This window comes from Astatotilapia calliptera, chromosome 1 (assembly GCF_964374335.1).
Source record: "Astatotilapia calliptera chromosome 1, fAstCal68.1, whole genome shotgun sequence".
Taxonomy (NCBI): domain Eukaryota; kingdom Metazoa; phylum Chordata; class Actinopteri; order Cichliformes; family Cichlidae; genus Astatotilapia; species Astatotilapia calliptera.
In genome coordinates this window covers 11950692-11967809 of record NC_137422.1, presented here as the reverse complement: position 1 = coordinate 11967809, position 17118 = coordinate 11950692, and the positions used below count along the sequence as shown (strand labels likewise).

Sequence of the window (17118 nt, the reverse complement as noted above, 5' to 3'; positions counted from 1 at the left end):
GTCCGTTTACAGCATCCTGTCATGCGATTGCATTTGTCCTTAACCATCGGGAACCCTCACGTTAACTTTTATAGAGTGGAAAAAAGTTAGCGTTCATCCTCCAGCTTCACTGTGTTTGTTATGCTAACATAGCTGTGTAGCTAGCGATTACGTAGCACATCATTATATACCAGCTAGTCCAACTTCAGTAACCCTACAAAAGTCACTGCTGTTTAGTTTTCTGTCTTCATTTTTGTTGGAAGTGATAGCAGAGCTGTACGTTTGAATTTCTTCAAAAATCTCTCAGTCAGAACATGCAATATCATGTTTAGGTGGAAACTAGCGAGCTAACTTCCTGCTAACTTCTAACTCTGTTAAATGTAATAAATTCTGTTTTCATGGATGCCTGGATGTTAAACTTGTTACACCTGGTAAAGCAGCAACACTGATCATTTTATTAAAGATGAAAGAATTTAGACAGTTTTTAACTCTCAATGATGCCGCAGTGTTGACTTTGGACGGAGTTTTGGACCCGGGTTACTCCGCGAGGCTCCTGACTACGGTAGCCGTAATGCTCTGACAATCCATCAAGCAGTGCGGCTTCATAGCTTACCAAAGTCGTACTAAAACATTTTTTGGCAGATTTTTGAACACTGTGTACCACATAAAATCGGTTCAAGGTCAGGTAGCACAACCAGAATTCATACATAAAGGTGCCCTGGATTATAAGGTGCACCGTCGATTTTTGAGAAAATTTAAGGATTTTAAGCCTTAAAGTCTGAAAAATATGGTAATTTGTATTAGAAGAGTAAGGGAAGAGTCACAAGTTCCAGTGTCACAGGCTGGCAAGTGTCCATTTACCTTTGAGGCTCCTTGAGTGTAACAAGGTTCTAGGTCAAATTCAGTCACTTGACAGAAATCTGTTGTTTAAAAGATAAAATAAAATAACTGTTGCTATTTTTGACAAGTTGCATTTGCAAATCACTCATTTTGGCTCTGCAAACAGTTTTGAAATCTCAGCTGGAACAGAAACACCATTTTTGTTTTTACTTTATGAAGCAGTGTTCTGGCTCTCAGTTTGTACTCTCTTTGATAATGGCACCAACTGTGTTAAACAATGTTTGCATAAAACAAGACCTCGGTGGATGTTGATGTTGTGATCTGTTATTACCATTGCCGCAGGCAAACTTTACCCCCCATAATAAGCTTTAATGAAGCATAGAATCAATATGTTTGACATTTATCTCCCAACTCCACATCTGGTGTTTGTTGTTGATGCCCCAAAATCGCTCCTCATGAGGCCCGTGTCTGTGCCAATTTTCTGTTTTGGAATGGGAAAATGAATGAAGGTTGTGTGTTGTAGTCAGTAAGTACTTGTGCAAAGTCAGTGGGCGACCATGTTTCCCTGCTACGATATTATCAGGAATCGGAAGAGCTCTCAGTTTAATCATTATTCTTTATGCCTGTTCACATCCAAATGTGAGAACAGGCATTACTTCTCTCATTATGTCTAGCTGAGTTTGAGTGTTTTTGCCAACATTCCCCAGGCATGTCTATGCAATTCCTTCATGTCACACATGCCTGTGTGTGTGTTCACTTGAGAAAAGATCTTTATCCAGCCCAGCCCAACCCAGCGTCAGTATTAACACAAGTATCTCTTCTCAAGAGAGAACCAGAGAGACAGAGAGCGTGAGACTCTCTGCTGCTGCAGGGTCACTGATTACAAACTCAATTGTACTCCACTGGGCAATACGTCTGTTCGGCAACTTCCTGGTAGTGACAAGAGATAAATGGAAAGTAGGGGTGGGCATTTGTTTATTGTAAAAAACAAATCAGTACTTACCCAGAGTTAATTTACAATGGCTTTCTCTGTCTGTTAAAACTGTCTCTTAAGTGTGGATATGATATTCATCGCATGAAGTAGGGATGATCTCATTTCAGTCGATCCAACCTCTGCCGTTTGCCATTTGGCTTCTCAGTTCAGCCATCCTTACAAAGCACAGTCACAGTACAGATAACATCTTTACCACATGCCTGTTACACAGCGGGCTATTTTCAGACTTGGACTCGCTCCCATCTTGATGGAAATTGATTCTGTATCGGTCTGTACTGTTATGTTGGGTAACCACATCTAGGTTTTCTCCATGTGTCATCCGGAGTATTCGTCAGAATGTCTGTGACAGCTCATCTTTGGTGTATTTGTCTTTGGTGTGTTAATCTCACTCAATCAACATTTTAATTCCAAAACACAGGAACTGTGCTTTTGATATGAGGTGCTGTCGGTTTAAATGGCAGGAGGAGCGGGGTGATTATTTCCAATGAGGCTCTAGTGATATGTGCTGTGGGAGGCAGGGAGTTGATTGCCTGCCCCATACACACCACTAGGTACTCGTGTGTGTGATCAAGTAGAATTTACGTCAAACGTGACACGCCTTCGTGCTCAACTCATCGGCTTTCGGTTTTAAAGCCGACAACATAAAAGTACAGAATTTTCCTCATAATTTAGCCTTAGTAGCCACAGACACTATCTTATTTGAGAAGGTTTTTTAATAGAAAAAAAAGGCAGTTCACTTGATAATAAAGCTATTATGCAGATAAAATGTGCATGGAGATTTCAGTTTTCCAGTGAAGCTTTCAAACTCAGTTAAAGATCGGTTGGTTTCACTTAAAGTGGCCTGGATGCTATTGCAGTTGCTGTTGCAGAGGCCCAGGTTGTGCTTAACTGGACTCCTCTGTTAGTATTATTTTTTTGTGTAAACAAGATACTATAGCTAGTCATTGCATTAGGGGTGAAGGAAGATGAAGATGAAAGCATTGATAAAAAGTGTGAGTTTACTGATTCATGCAGTTTCTAATGGAGACATGAAAACAGGGGGGAAAAAAATAGGCCCAGTGTCATGTTGTTTTATGTTTTTCTTGGTGAAAGAACTGAACAAATAAGATGTATAGTAGATAGATTTTTCTTAATATTTAAAAAAAAGAACAATCAAGGCTGGTGTCATATTAATATAACAAATGTCCCACGTGTGGGACCAATAAAGGTTGTCTTATCTTAATGAGTCATAGAAGTATGTTTGTGCTCTACAGTGTTACTGCTGGAATTATAGAGTGTAGTGAGCAATGGCAGTCAGACGTTTGTTTCTTTAAATCTAGTAACGCAAAACATAAATCTGTTTATGGCCAATCTAGAGGTCTACTTTGTGAGAAAATAACTATTTTCTGACACATGTACATTTAAAGAATGGTAAGTTACATGTAAACTGTTTCCTTGACTGGAGAGGTTTTATCACATTAAGCTCGTTTTAGAATTTGGCCAAAGGCCTTCATAGATTGATCTCCTGTTTCTGTATTTTAGCTTACATCAAGAAATAAATGTATTCTGCAGTACAATGGAAATCCAATATTCAGGAATTTGCAGTGTTACTCCACCGCCAGCCGGGACTGTTTCATTCTGCTGCCTTTTCCTATATTTAGTGATGCTTGTTGGCGCACCCACTCCACAAGCCCTTCTGCCATTGCTCAAGAAGCAAATATGACACGATTTGCTGTTGTTGGCCAACTGTGTGAAGTATTGATTTACATGTCAGACCATCCTTGGAATGTAACCGTTTTTGTGGTCATTGATGCAAGAATATGACGCAACATAATTACATTTTAATAGTGATGTTTTAAACAACACATGGTCTGTGCGGAGGCATGTTATCACCATGAGGAAAGAATCTTTTCTTCCATTTAAAAGATGACCTTTTTTCTAAGAGCTGTTTTGTCAAACTGTTTGAGTCTAGATGTAATAATATTGGAATTTCCTAAAAGCTAAAAGGTTTGTGTCTGCTGTTCAAATAAAGATGCAGTTTTAATATTTAACAGAAAGTTGGATAATGCACAAGACAGAAAGTTATCGTCCGGATTTGTACTCAAATGTTTACTTTGTCTGGGAAAACATAGTTTTATCTAATATGTTTGAAGTTTAATCCATCATAAATAAGTGATATAAGAAGCTGGCATTTACATAGAACATTGTGTAGTCGCAAAGCTAAGTACTGACAAGGTCCTGTTGAGACTACAGAGAAAAGTTATGGCTCTTTGTTGATTTTCTGTTGTTTTTTCATACATTATCTCTGCCAGCCAAAATTGGTACCAGTTAGGCTATATCAAGAGCAGGGCTGGGAAGTAACCAAGTACAAATACTTCGTTTCTGTACTTAAATGGAGATTTCAGGTGTCTGTACTTTACTTTTGTATTTATTTTTCTGACAGCGTTTTTCTTTTGCTGTGTGCATTTTCACATAAATATCTTTTTGTTCCTTACATTTTCAAAACAGGCTAATTACGTTTGGCTTAAGACATTTGAGGGGAGTTGTTGTTTCACATCACTGCACGCTTTTAAACATCAAACCGATTTGAGCCTGAACAATAACACAGGAAAGGCAATCCTAATGGTGTATCAATCAATCGCATGCAAAGAGATGAAAGAGGCAAAACTTTGTAAGTTATGCATAATTTATATCGCCATAGTTACAGGTTAAAGTGGGCTGATGTTTTGTTTTGTTTTGTGTAGATGTCCATAAGCCATGGTACCGGTACTTCAGCATCTAGCTAGCCCTATGGAAAAGGAGTGAGAATAAAAGGAGTAAAGTTCTTAAAGTTTAAGTGACAGGTAATTTCAAATGTAACATTTCTATCAGCTCAACAAATATTAGCAAACGTACAAACTTTTTCTGTGCAGTCTGTCGCACACTGTGTCTGTTGATTTCTCTCTAAGATGTAAGAAAGACAGGACACGAGAGACGGGGAATAGAAAAGAGCTTATATTTAAAGATATTCAATTCAGTTCGGTTTTATTTATATAGCGCCAAATCACAACAACAGTCACAACAACAATAATACATACAGAGAAAAACCCAACAATCATATGACCCACTATGAGCAAGCACTTTGGCGACAGTGGGAAGGAAAAACTCCCTTTTAACAGAAAGGAAGCTCCGACAGAACCAGGCTCAGGGAGACTCAGCCATCTGCTGCGACCGGATATGGATTGCTCAGTGGTATTTGATAAACTGGGAATTTAAAGATTCATGTAAAGTCCTGGGTTTGTTTTCAACCAGATCTTGGCTTTGTATATGATGTGAAGTTATGATTTTTCATATTGTGAAACATCCTGCAAAACAAATTAATGTATACATTAGTTTTTGGATAGATCACAAACCAAGATGGCGGCGCGCACAGACGCAGCGGCCCGGAGCTCCTACACTTTTGCACTTTTGGTGGTACTGTGTATTATTTCACACAGTCTGGGGTTACTTCAATACAACAGAGATGATCTACTACAACTAAGCCGTGGAGATCTTCAACTAACATCCGAGTATCTCATCCCCCCGGAGATCGTTAAGCAATCCCCGGGGCTACCCGCAACAGCAAGCCGCAGGAGGAGACGTTGCGAGCGGAGGCAGAAGAGAGGCAAGCGGGGAGGCCTGTGGGCACGGCTAAAGACTAGTCCGTTTAAACCACCACTCCCGATCATATTCCTCTCCAACGCCCGTTCAATCCGTTACAAACTGGATGAAATACGACTGCAGATCGCCACTCGACGGACTTTTAATAACTGTTCGTGCATGATTTTCACTGAAACCTGGCTGGACAGCGCCATTCCCGATGCGGCTATCGATCTAGCAGGCCGCACCGCCTATCGAGCCGACAGGTCTGCGGACTCGGGTAAGAAGACTGGCGGGGGGCTGTGCATCTATATTAACAACCTTTGGTGCACGAACGTCACGGTAACGGAAAAACTGTGCAGTACAGAGGTAGAACTGTTGGTGTTAAAGTGCCGTCCATTCTATCTCCCTCGGGAATTTTCTGCCGTTTACATCTGCGCTGTTTACATTCCACCAGATGCTAATGCTAAGCTAGCGTTAGCGCAATTGAGCAGCAGCATCAATAACAGCCTGGTAGCACACCCGGACAGTGTCTTTATTGCGGCTGGGGATTTTAACCACGCGGACCTGAAATCTGTACTTCACAATTTCCACCGTAATGTGAAGTGTGCTACCAGAGGAGATAGAACGTTGGACCAGGTGTACACCAACATGGCGAATGCGTACAGAGCCCAGGCTTATCCCCACCTGGGTCTGTCAGACCATCTCTCCCTTCTGCTACACCCAATATACACACAAAAGATCAAGAGCACTGGGATTACAACCAAAACCGTGAGAACATGGCCGCAGGATGCTATTCCGATGCTTCAGGACTGTTTCCACTGCACAGACTGGGATGTATTCAAGGTGCAGGACACTGACAATCGTGTCGCATTGGACAGTTACACCTCCACTGTCTTGGACTACATCTGTTTCTGTGTGGACAATGTAACAACTTGGAAACGATTCCGTGTGTTCCCTAATAATCCACCCTGGATGACACACGGAGTTCAACAACTTATTCGAACAAGGAACAACGCTTTCAAATCCGGGGACCAGGAGGCATACAGTGCTGCCAGGGCCAACCTGAGAAGAGGCATCAAGACTGCCAAGCAGCAGCACAGGAGGCGTATCGAGGCCAGGTTTGAGAACAACACAAACCCAAGGCAGGTCTGGGAGGGCATCAGGGCTATCACGGACTACAAAAGAAGAACACCATCACCCTCAGCCGACAGTTCTACTCTGGCTGAGGATCTAAATCTCTTTTATGCCCATTTTGACAGGGAGAACACCGACCCTGTCCTGTCCCCTCTCCCCTCAACCGACCCTGCTCCGGTCCTGAGCACTCATGAGCTGAGGCGTGTGTTCCGGAGCATTAACACCAGGAAGGCGGCCGGGCCGGATGGAGTGCTGGGCCGGGTGCTAAAAGACTGTGCTGCGGACCTGGCGGACGTCTTCACCTCTATATATAACACCTCGTTGTCCTGTTCACTGGTACCATCCTGTTTCAAAGCAGCAACCATCGTTCCCATCCCAAAACAGTCAAATGTCACATGTCTGAACGATTTCAGACCTGTGGCACTCACCCCCATTCCCGCCAAATGCCTGGAGAGACTAGTCATTAAACACATCAGAGCTGCTTTTCCACCATCCCTGGACTCGCACCAGTTTGCATACAGGGAGAACCGGTCAACCGAGGATGCGATCGCCACAGTGCTGCACACATTACTGAAGCACTTGGAACACAGGAACACCTATGCACGGCTCCTCTTTGTAGACTACAGCTCGGCTTTTAATACCATCCGGCCATACAAACTCCGTCCCAAACTCCACCAACTGGGACTTAACTCTTCTCTGTGCAACTGGATTGTGGACTTCCTCACTAACCGTAGACAGAGTGTCAGAGTGGGTAAGAACACCTCTTCCACCCTTGTGGTCAACACCGGTGCCCCTCAGGGGTGTGTTCTGAGCCCTCTGCTATACACTCTCTTCACCCATGACTGTATTTCCTCCTGCGCGTCCAATCTCATTGTTAAGTTTGCAGATGACACTACAGTGCTCGGACTTATATCCAACAATGATGAGACAAACTATAGGACAGAGGTGCAACAACTAGAGTCATGGTGCCACGACAATAACTTGGTCTTAAACACCAAAAAGACCAAGGAGATCATTGTAGATTTCCGGAAGAGGGGTCATAACAACCATCTGCCTCTCTTCATTGGCAGTGAGGCGGTGGAGAGGGTGAGCAGTTTTAAATTCTTGGGGGTAACTGTGACCGAGGACCTGTCCTGGGGCAACCATATCACCTCAGTTGTACGGAAGGCCCAACAGCGCCTCTACTACCTGAGGAGACTGCGGAGCGCACACATTCCCAGATCTCTGATGTTGAACTTCTACAACTGTGCCATCAGCAGCGTTCTGACGTATGGATTTCTAGTGTGGTTCCCCAGCTGCACCAAGGCCGATCAGCAAGCACTCCAGCGGGTGGTGAAAGAAGCTGGCAGAATTATTGGAACAAGTCTGCCAGAGATCAGTAATATCTTCCCCACTCGCTGTCTGAGGAGGGTGCACAGTATCCTGCGGGACCAACATCACCCTGCGCGCCACCTTTTCCATCTGCTGCCCTCAGGGAGAAGGTACAGGTCTATACAGGCCAGAACATCCAGACTGGCCAACAGCCTGTATCCACAGGCTGTGAGGCTCCTGAACTCTCTGCCCCCCTCTCACGGACAATAACCATATCCAACTTCTTAATAGCAATGAACTGGTCTGCATTGGTGCATCATATCTTTATTCTCTTCCCCCTCCTGCCCCCCCCCTCTTTCTTAAATAGATAACTATCATATCTGATATCATATCTCACAGTACAATAATATTGAATGGGTTGCATTGTTGTATTTTGTCATGTTTCTCAGGTCTTTGTCTGAATTTCTACGAACATTATTGCTAAGGATTGTCTTATTGCATTGGAGTCACACTGGGTTAAATATGTACACTTGGGTTTTAAGGGGTATTTATTATTTTCTTCTTTTTTTGGGGTTGTATGGAAGCCCCAAATGCAATTTCATTGTTCTTGACAATGACAATAAAATAAATAAATAAATACTAAATAAATAAATACTTTGTGCTATTTAAATTGGATTTTTCTCAACACAAAACCCCTCGAAGCAGTAGTTGTTGTGATTTGGTGCGACATAAATATAATTGAATTGGATTGAAATGGAGATTGCATGAAAATACTCTGCAGTGTAGTGCAGGATAAACAGGTTAGCTTGTTGTACTCTGATGGATTTAAAGTGAGAACAGCGTGTTGGTCTCGTTCAGAGTGTCTGATGTTCCATGGCCAGAGTTAGGTTACATAAAGTGTAGCAGAGATGAATTTCCATTTTAGCTAAAGAGGCTGAGAGTCAGTGACTGAATTCTAACTTCACACCAACTGTATACTGTCGAGTATAAAACCAGTAAACAGTATACTGGATGGATGGAAATCGGCCAAGACAACTCACGAAACATCTGTTTACATGTGGTTGAATTTAGATGCGTAAATCCACAAAGAGCAACAGCAGATCACATGAAAAAAGAACACTTGAATTCCCATCAGGATATAGTTTCAAGAAGGTCTGTAGGTGATAACTGTCCCTGTATTATTGTCAGCTGCTTATGTGCAATGCAGAAAAATGTATAGCAATTGCCTAATCTTTTTTTTTTTTTTTTTTTTTTTCTATTAAAGCAAAAGATAATTCAATAATGCAAAGAAACCTAAAGTATTAATTCCATCTCTTAGCTGTATTTAACCACTCAAAAAATTTGGATTACTTGGAAAAGGCTGTAAAGATATAAATTGAAAAGGGGCTCCTATTCAGCACCCTTGTACCCTCCGTTAGAACATATCAGTCGGATCACCTTATCTATTGTACGGTATAGTACTAACCCATGGGCTTGGAGAAACCTAAAACATGCCTTTGATAAGAATCGAGGGTTCTTTTTGTGCTCCTTTCTCAAACCATGCTTACTGCCAGCTTTGAAGGAAGGAGGGAAGAGACAGTTGTTTCCCACAGAGGCTGAGTGAACACAGATGGCAGGGCTGCACCCCGACGTCAGAATATCAAAGCAAATATTCACCTCAAGAGACAGACGTGTTCATAAACTCCCCAGTTCTTCTCAATTTCCACATTATGAAATCAAATGCCCACTGTGAAGTGGTTTGTTACCTTACTTAAAATACAAGCATTTTTGCTGACAGCACCTGTGTAAAGGAGAGGTGGATTTGTGGCACCGATAAAAGGAGATTGTGGTGGAAAATAAGAAGTTTTAATGCCTTAGATTGCCTGGAATTTTTCTTTGAAGTCGAGGGTTGAAGGCAGACATAGTAATTGTCTCCAGGGGTTCGTGTGTGTGTGTGCGTGCGTGCATGTGTGTTTTAAAGGAAACCACCAAGTAGAAGCGCTTGCCATGAGGTTGTCTGATAATTATAACATCCACTTTTTCCATGTTTGGTACTTGCAGCTTCTTAACTGCACTGTTAAATGCATTGTTTTGTATCTCCACTATATTTTTCACTGCACATTTGAAATAACTCTATTTTTCAGTATTGCCAGAGTCCAGCAGTCATCAAACAGAAGCTTGACTATGAGTAAAAGAGAGGACCCTTTTTCTTGGAAAGTTCCAGCAGTTTGTATTTTTGAGTCTAAAAGGCTTTGACTGTTGTGAGACAGTCTTGTTTTCCTCTTGCCCAAAGGCCTCCGCAGGAGGTGAAGTCATAAACAAGGCTGGGAAAGTGGAACTGGGCTAAGTGAGGAAGTCTGTGTGAATCTCACTGCAAAAACACATGACTTCACTACACCTGTCAGCACTGGAACTGGCTGAAAAGCCTAATGTGCAGCTTGCCCTTTACCAACATTTTTATTTGCAGAGCTGAGGTGTTTGCTTATGAGTCACAAAGGTAGAAAATTGATAAATACCTTTTGCTCCTTAGTCCTTATGGGAAATTTCAATACTGTGAAATTTCAGTACTGGGCTGGTGACACCTTGAAGTTATTTGCATGAAAATAAAAAATGAGTTACTGACTGGCTGAGTTGATTCTTGAGTCAAAACCACAAAACCACACAATTAATATAGTAAAATCGTGCATAGACTTTTGGGTAGAATTGAGATATAGCCCATTTTGCCGCTGCATCTTACTTCCCCAGTCATGGGCTAAATGCAGTTTAATTCACTCTCAGAGTGCTGGAGTTAGGCTTTGTCTGGGTTTACGATGCATTTTCTGTCCAGTGATGACAAAAATATGTTGGCTGCCCCAGGTTTAATGGAATTTCACATTAACGCTGATGGTTTGATTAGAATTGAAAATGAATTTTAACTTAATTTATGGCAAAGTGCAATCTTATGTCTGACCCTGCATATCTCGTGAAACCGGAAGTATTTTTTTAGGGTTTTTTTTTTTTTTTTTTTTTTTAGTTGAACACTGACTGACACGGGGGCAGTAATTGGAAAATCGTGGCCTTGGTGCCGAGCTTCTAATAATGAGACATGTCTCTTGCGTTGAGGATATTAATAATGTAAAAAAATTCAGGAGCCAGTGTTGGACACTCCTGGATAATTAATGTTCACTCTCTAACTTGACACCAGTTGATTCTGTAGGTGAAGGAGTATGCTAAATTTTTAATCATCACCATGCAACTCTGTGCCTAAGCTCCACTGAAAGAGACTAAATGAGCTGCAGTAGCTGGTATCGGTTTGGGTTATGAGCAAGTACGATCTTAATCCTGTGTTTTGCACAAGCTGAGGGCTTCTCGTTTTAGTCTTGACAAAGGTTTGAGAATTATTGTTCTGTAAGCAAAGGTAAAAACATTGATCGTTATAAGGTGTCAGTTCATAGATTAACTTGCAAGCTGTTCAGTTGATCACATTATTTCCTCTTAAAACAACTCTTACATGGTTTTAACATAGCTGAAAGGATTTTCTGCTGGTACAAGTTAAGTAGTTGAAACCTGGGTATATTTGTCATTGGTAAAAAAGTAAAAAAAAAAAGATTAATTAATTAATTAATGACAGTTATACGTTTATCAAAATAGTTGCTGACAGCCAACTGGGATTTATTGGAAAAAATGGTGGCTGAGAGTCAAAAAGACAACTGAAATGTATGATGTCTGCAAAGAGGCCACAGGCTACACTTACATGTGCTGTGCAATTTGGCCGCTAGCCAAACTCTGGTAGAGCTGTTTACATGTACCCTTGATACCGTGCAGCTGAGTGACTTTGTTACCATGAATAAACCAGTTAACACAATATTCCTTTCCACCTGAGCTGTTTAGCCCACAAATGGCTGACCTGCATTCTAATGTCTATTGATGTAGCCACTAAATACAAAAAGCCAGCTTTTTAATGCAATAACATCTGTTATTATATTTGATGCATTAATAAGTTTGCATAAGTGAATATCAGAACTGATGTACAGGAAGGAAGAGCTGTAAATACAAAATGCTTGGTGTGTGAACTGTAGTTCTCATTGTGAAGGCTGCATTGATACATTTTTATATTTATAAGGAACATTTAAGACATGTGCACTTATTGCTGTTTTTCACTTTCAAACAGAAAAGCTGTTTCATTCATTCCAGTCAACACCTCTTTGTTGCTCTTTCATCATTTTAAGTTTCTCTTAATGAAACTCAACACTTCCTGCAGATGTTTAACAGTAAATGTGATGTGAAAATATTTTTTTCTCCTCAACTGCTGGAAGGTTTTTAATGTCAAACAGATGAAGGCGCGACTTTGAATTAACAGCAAACGACAGATGGTGGCAAATCAGAAAACGTGGAGGATCCCTGCTAAACTACCGGAGTCGTTTTTTGTAAATATTAAAATCGTCTCAGTCTTTGACGGCAGCAGCAGCTAAACAGCCGCACCTCATTGCTGGTGCTTTACTTCAACAGTGATGTAGATCTTTGCTGAAACTGCTGTTGGGTGACTTTTTAGTTTGATGTTCTAGCATTTTTTGTGAAGCGCTTTGTGATATTTATCTTGGAAGGTTCTGTGGAAATAAAATTTTACTAGACTGACATTTTCTGAAGTTGCCCTTTGTCACAGGAGATGGTTCATGTCCGCTACATTCTCACTGGTAGAAATTCGCATTCTACTTTGGTTAAGGATGCTGCCTAAATAGTGTGCAGAAGGCAGAACGCATAACTTGTTCACTGTGAAATGATAAAACCATTACATCTGTACTGTGGAGGTGGTGGGTAAGGAACAACAAATGCCCAATGTCCATCCACCTCCTATAAAAAAAGTAATATCTAGAGAACTTCAGGGCTGAAATGCCCTGAAAAGGGGTCTTTTCATGTTTAACGTAGTTGGATGCGCTTGTGAAAAGAAAGACTTAACCTCGATATAACTGGGGTTTAACTTAAACTTTAACGTTGCATAAACTATCACATCAACTTCAACTTGTCGGCCCTGCGAACGACCGCTGCACCTGGCTCAAACAGTCTCTCCTCCACAGATTCCTCATTTATAAAGTGATCTATGAACCCTAACATTATGGCTAATAGGTGTAGTCTCCCATATCAATGCAGCTTGCCAATATTGAAGAACCATTTACTACCTAAGAGGCAAAGAGTGAAAGCATGTTCTTGGTTTTTAACATTAAATTTATTGTTGTAGACAGGGGCAGTACAAAAGTGACCTCCTGCAGACTGCTTTTAAGCTTACATGTACTTGGTTTCCATTTGATTGATTGGTTCTGTCACACACAAGCGCTAAAACTTTACCTTTAAACACCTATTTTTTAAATACAGCTCCCTGGACAGTGTTAAATCTGGTATAGATGTTTATACGTGTGTCTAATTCATGTAATGTTTCATATCCAATCTAGAATTCACTATCAAATTAAACATGTTCTGTCGACTTGTGAACTAATAAATAGAAGAAAATATCAAGGGCCATTTTCTGCTGAGCTGATTATTCAAACACAGAAGAGAAAAGCGATGTGTGAACATCTTTAGGGCTTCATACCTTCGATGACAATCTTGCCAACACAAATAAGGCTGCATGCCAACTTTGCGGGGAGAAAGAAAACAGGTTACCTTACTATGACAACAAAAGTCTATGCTCATGAGTTTGCCACCCAGTTTATTGGCAGTGGAGCGGAAATTAGTGCATTTCTGCATAGAGAAATGGAGCATTGCCAGCTTTTCAGTCTTATCTGAGCACCTATTGTTCTCAGTTGTTAGAAGCTTGTAAAGAAAAATTCCATTCATCGCTGATAAATCAGATTTACAGGCACTGCTATGCAGCTCATCAGTTACAGATTTTAGGATAGAGACAGAAGTAGAGTCACATTGTAAAAGTCCAAGTAGCACCAATCTCAGTGATTGCTTATTGATAGATCCTTTAAAATTATTTTGAATTTATCACATTTATGTGGGGTTTTTTTTTCTTCATTAATGAATTTTTTAAAACAGAAATGTAACAAGACGGCATGAAAACAAATTGGCACCGCTCATGATGTCATTCAGTTAAAGCAGGAAAATGTACAATTGTGTGTCTGTGTTTGTGCAGTCATGTCTGTGCATTTTGTTGTCTTTGAATGTCTGTGCTGCCTGCATGTGCTCTGTTCCTGTGTTGTTCGGCGATGGAAAAACAAATAACACACTTAGTGCGTGTAAAAGGCTGAAAAGCAGTTTGAGTACAAGTTTCCTCGGGGCAGCTGCATTTGTTGGCGGGTTAATGAATGCCAGAAACATGCTTGTGTTGTTTGGGGAACACAATAGATTAAAGAACGATTGGCAAAGGATTGCTGTTGCATACAGTTCCCAACAACACCCTTTCACCTCCCACATGTAGCCCATAGCTCAGAGACAACCCATCTGTTTCTGCATTCCCAGGGTGAAACCAGCCTTGACAGAACTGGCTAAGCAGTATTTCAAAAGTGTCCTCTCAGGGAAGACGCAGTTGGTTTTGTGTCGTTCCCTATCTATCAGAGTCTCCGCCTCTGTATTCTTATTATCTGTCTTTCTTCCCGAATCGTATTCCTCATTTTTACTCTCTGGTCCCCCCCCCCTTCCCATTCCCCTTATTCCACCCTCCTCATTTTTAAAAGCCACATGCTCCCAGCCCGTCTGGCTCAGTTGCACCCTGCCAATGAAGGGCTTTTTATTGGGCTGAGATTGAGTGCAGCCAAGCAGGGCCTGGCTAGGGCTGAGGTAGGGGCCAGCCTCGCAGTCCCCCAACCCCTCCCCCTTTCACTGCACAGCCCACTCCACATGCCTGTTCTGGTCTGGCCCTGTCGCCCAGAAGGAGATTACTTGTCTCTGCTGCCCTTAATTGCCGACAGCAGCTGAAAAGAGCCAGAGAGAGGGAGAGAGACATTGTAGAAAGAGGAGAGGGAACAGTGTTGGCTTGTTGAGCTGTTACTTGACAAGCTTGGGCTTAAAGGTTTGTGTTCCTGCTGTCAAATCCTGACTCTGTTTTAGCTGTTTTTATTAAGATGGATGTTGTTTACTTAAATACCGATGCTAGCTCATGGTATTTGGACTGTATTTTGAATAAATAGTATAATATATCGAACGCAGATGACTTGTTGAGGAAGGAAAGCTGATAAAGTACGCATGTGAAATATAAAACTCATAAACCTCAGTCCATGTTACATTAATATAAAGATGTGTGGTAAGAGCAGTGGGGTCACCGTGTCCTCTCACTGCCCTCTAAGCCAGTGTTATTCTTTTATGGCCAAAGGCTTCCTTCCAGCAGACCCTTTTTACTTTTTCCAATGAACTTGTGAATTTCATATTATTGCACTTGGTTATTGTTGAATCCCCTCCGGCTTGATCCCAGCAAATTAAATAGTGGGCAGTTTATTGAACTGGCAGTCTCTGAAGAGGCTGTGATGCTTTATGAATTTTTCACCTCTTCATTTTGCTGTTTAGTATGTTATATCAGCCTTCATTCAGCTGTGCTCCTGTTAAATATTTTGAGTCCATATTTGCAGCATGTTGCCTGCTTAACTCCCACACATCGCACTTCAGCATGTACTTCCAAAGCATTGCAGTATGTCTAGCTTGCAAATACAAAGATGTTTCAGTTTGTTGGAGCCCTGTTTTTTATCCCCTGGCACAAACAAATGATTAAACAACCTCTGTGATGTTTAAATACCCCCCTTTTTTTTTGTACACCGCTGTGCATGAAAACAGTACGCCAACATATAACAGACCTGACATTGTCAGCTCCTTGCTACAAAAATGGAGTCCATTCCGATTGAGCCCACATGTGAAAGATCAGAAAAATATTGTGTGTGTGTGTGTGTGTGTGTGTGTGTGTGTGTGTGTGTGTGTGTGTGTGTGTGTGTGTGTGTTAAGGAACTCTTGGTTGCCTTCTGTGTGCGCTACGTAAAAGCCATCTTTTACCTAATTCAAAAAAAGCATATTTCTAATAGTAGAAAATTGTCTCAATGGAGAGCAATCCCCTGTTTCCATTATATTTGTCAAAAAGCAACTCTGGACATCATCTGTTTAAGCAGTTAAATGTAAAACTGCCATCAGGAAACATCTGAGGGGGAGAGTGTGGTTGCTGGCTGTTGCTAATTAAGAAAAAAGTGTATGATGCTGTACTGAAAGTGTCCTTGTGATTATTTTGGTTGCTAACAGGTTGCCATGGATTGCCCGTAGCGTGGAAAATGCAGACTTGTCTACAACCAGTAACCTGATAATCGCAGAGAACTAGAGAAACAGTGAACATGCAACTTTTATTTTGAAGGTGAAATTTCTCACTCTCTGGCTTGGTTCACAGCTTTACATTTTACAAACATTGCTTAGTGTTTACAGACAACATTGTGTGCTGTCAACTACTAACCACAACGCTCGCAAGAAAGTATTCTGTGCACTACCAGTTTTTCTCAGCAACCACTACCAACTCGTTCGCAAGGGTAAAATATGCATTCCTAACCAGAGGTTGCCAGCTGTCATCAACTGGTCTCTAGGTCTATGTAACTCATGCTTTTGCCTGCAAACTATTGGGCGAAGATGTATATAGAAGGATTTAGGAATTACTTGGTGTGTTGTACCACTTGCTCAAGAAGCTTGTGCTTTAATTTTGGTGGGTACAATTCTAGTATTTCATAATTCTGTGACTTAGCAGTGCCAATATCTGTGTGTGGGTAACACCATATAGTTTATGAATGCAGGTGGCTATCAAAGCTTGCTAACCTTAGCTGATATCTTAACAACCTGTCATCCAGATATTATCATTTGTGTCTCCAAAAAAAGAAAAACCAAACATGGCATCAGTTAAGGATACAAAATGTGGAGTCCAGAACCTTCTGGGTTATTAACATCACACCAGAAAACTTTCTTCCATGTTGAACACATTAAGCAAAGCAAAATGGCTGCAGTTAGTAGCTTCAAATGAACTGTGAAGATGTGAGAGTGACATCATTCTTGTCTCTGAGGGGGAAAAAAATAATAAGTACATTTCCCAAAATGTCAAGCTGTTGCTCTAAGAGTGCTAACCAGATGATTGAATTATGCACACTCAGTCTGATCCACAGCTAGGACAGTGGAGCTGCACTTTTGTTGAAACACTGGCAAGAATTATCATCAGTTGTCACGCCGACAAGGTCGAGGTGTGTTTGCACCTTTTCAAAGCAGCGTGGAACGCAGCCATGCAGCGGACGTGCACTCCGTGCGACGTTTGTGACAGAGCGGAAGCGTTTTGTCTCACGATTGAGTAAGCC

General features: G+C 41.4%; 1 protein-coding gene across 3 annotated transcripts in view; it reads left to right on the top strand.

Annotated features, from left to right (window-relative positions):
- trip4 (thyroid hormone receptor interactor 4) overlaps positions 1-17118 on the top strand; it is an 83125-nt gene that overhangs the window by 11775 nt on the left and 54232 nt on the right. Inside the window, exon 12 of one of the 3 annotated variants that reach the window (XR_013911706.1) lies at positions 16034-16142. The exons of the other annotated variants lie outside the window; for them this stretch is intronic. The gene's annotated coding sequence lies outside the window, so the exon portion shown is untranslated. The remainder of the gene's footprint in view (positions 1-16033; positions 16143-17118) is intronic. 3 annotated transcript variants of the gene reach the window in all.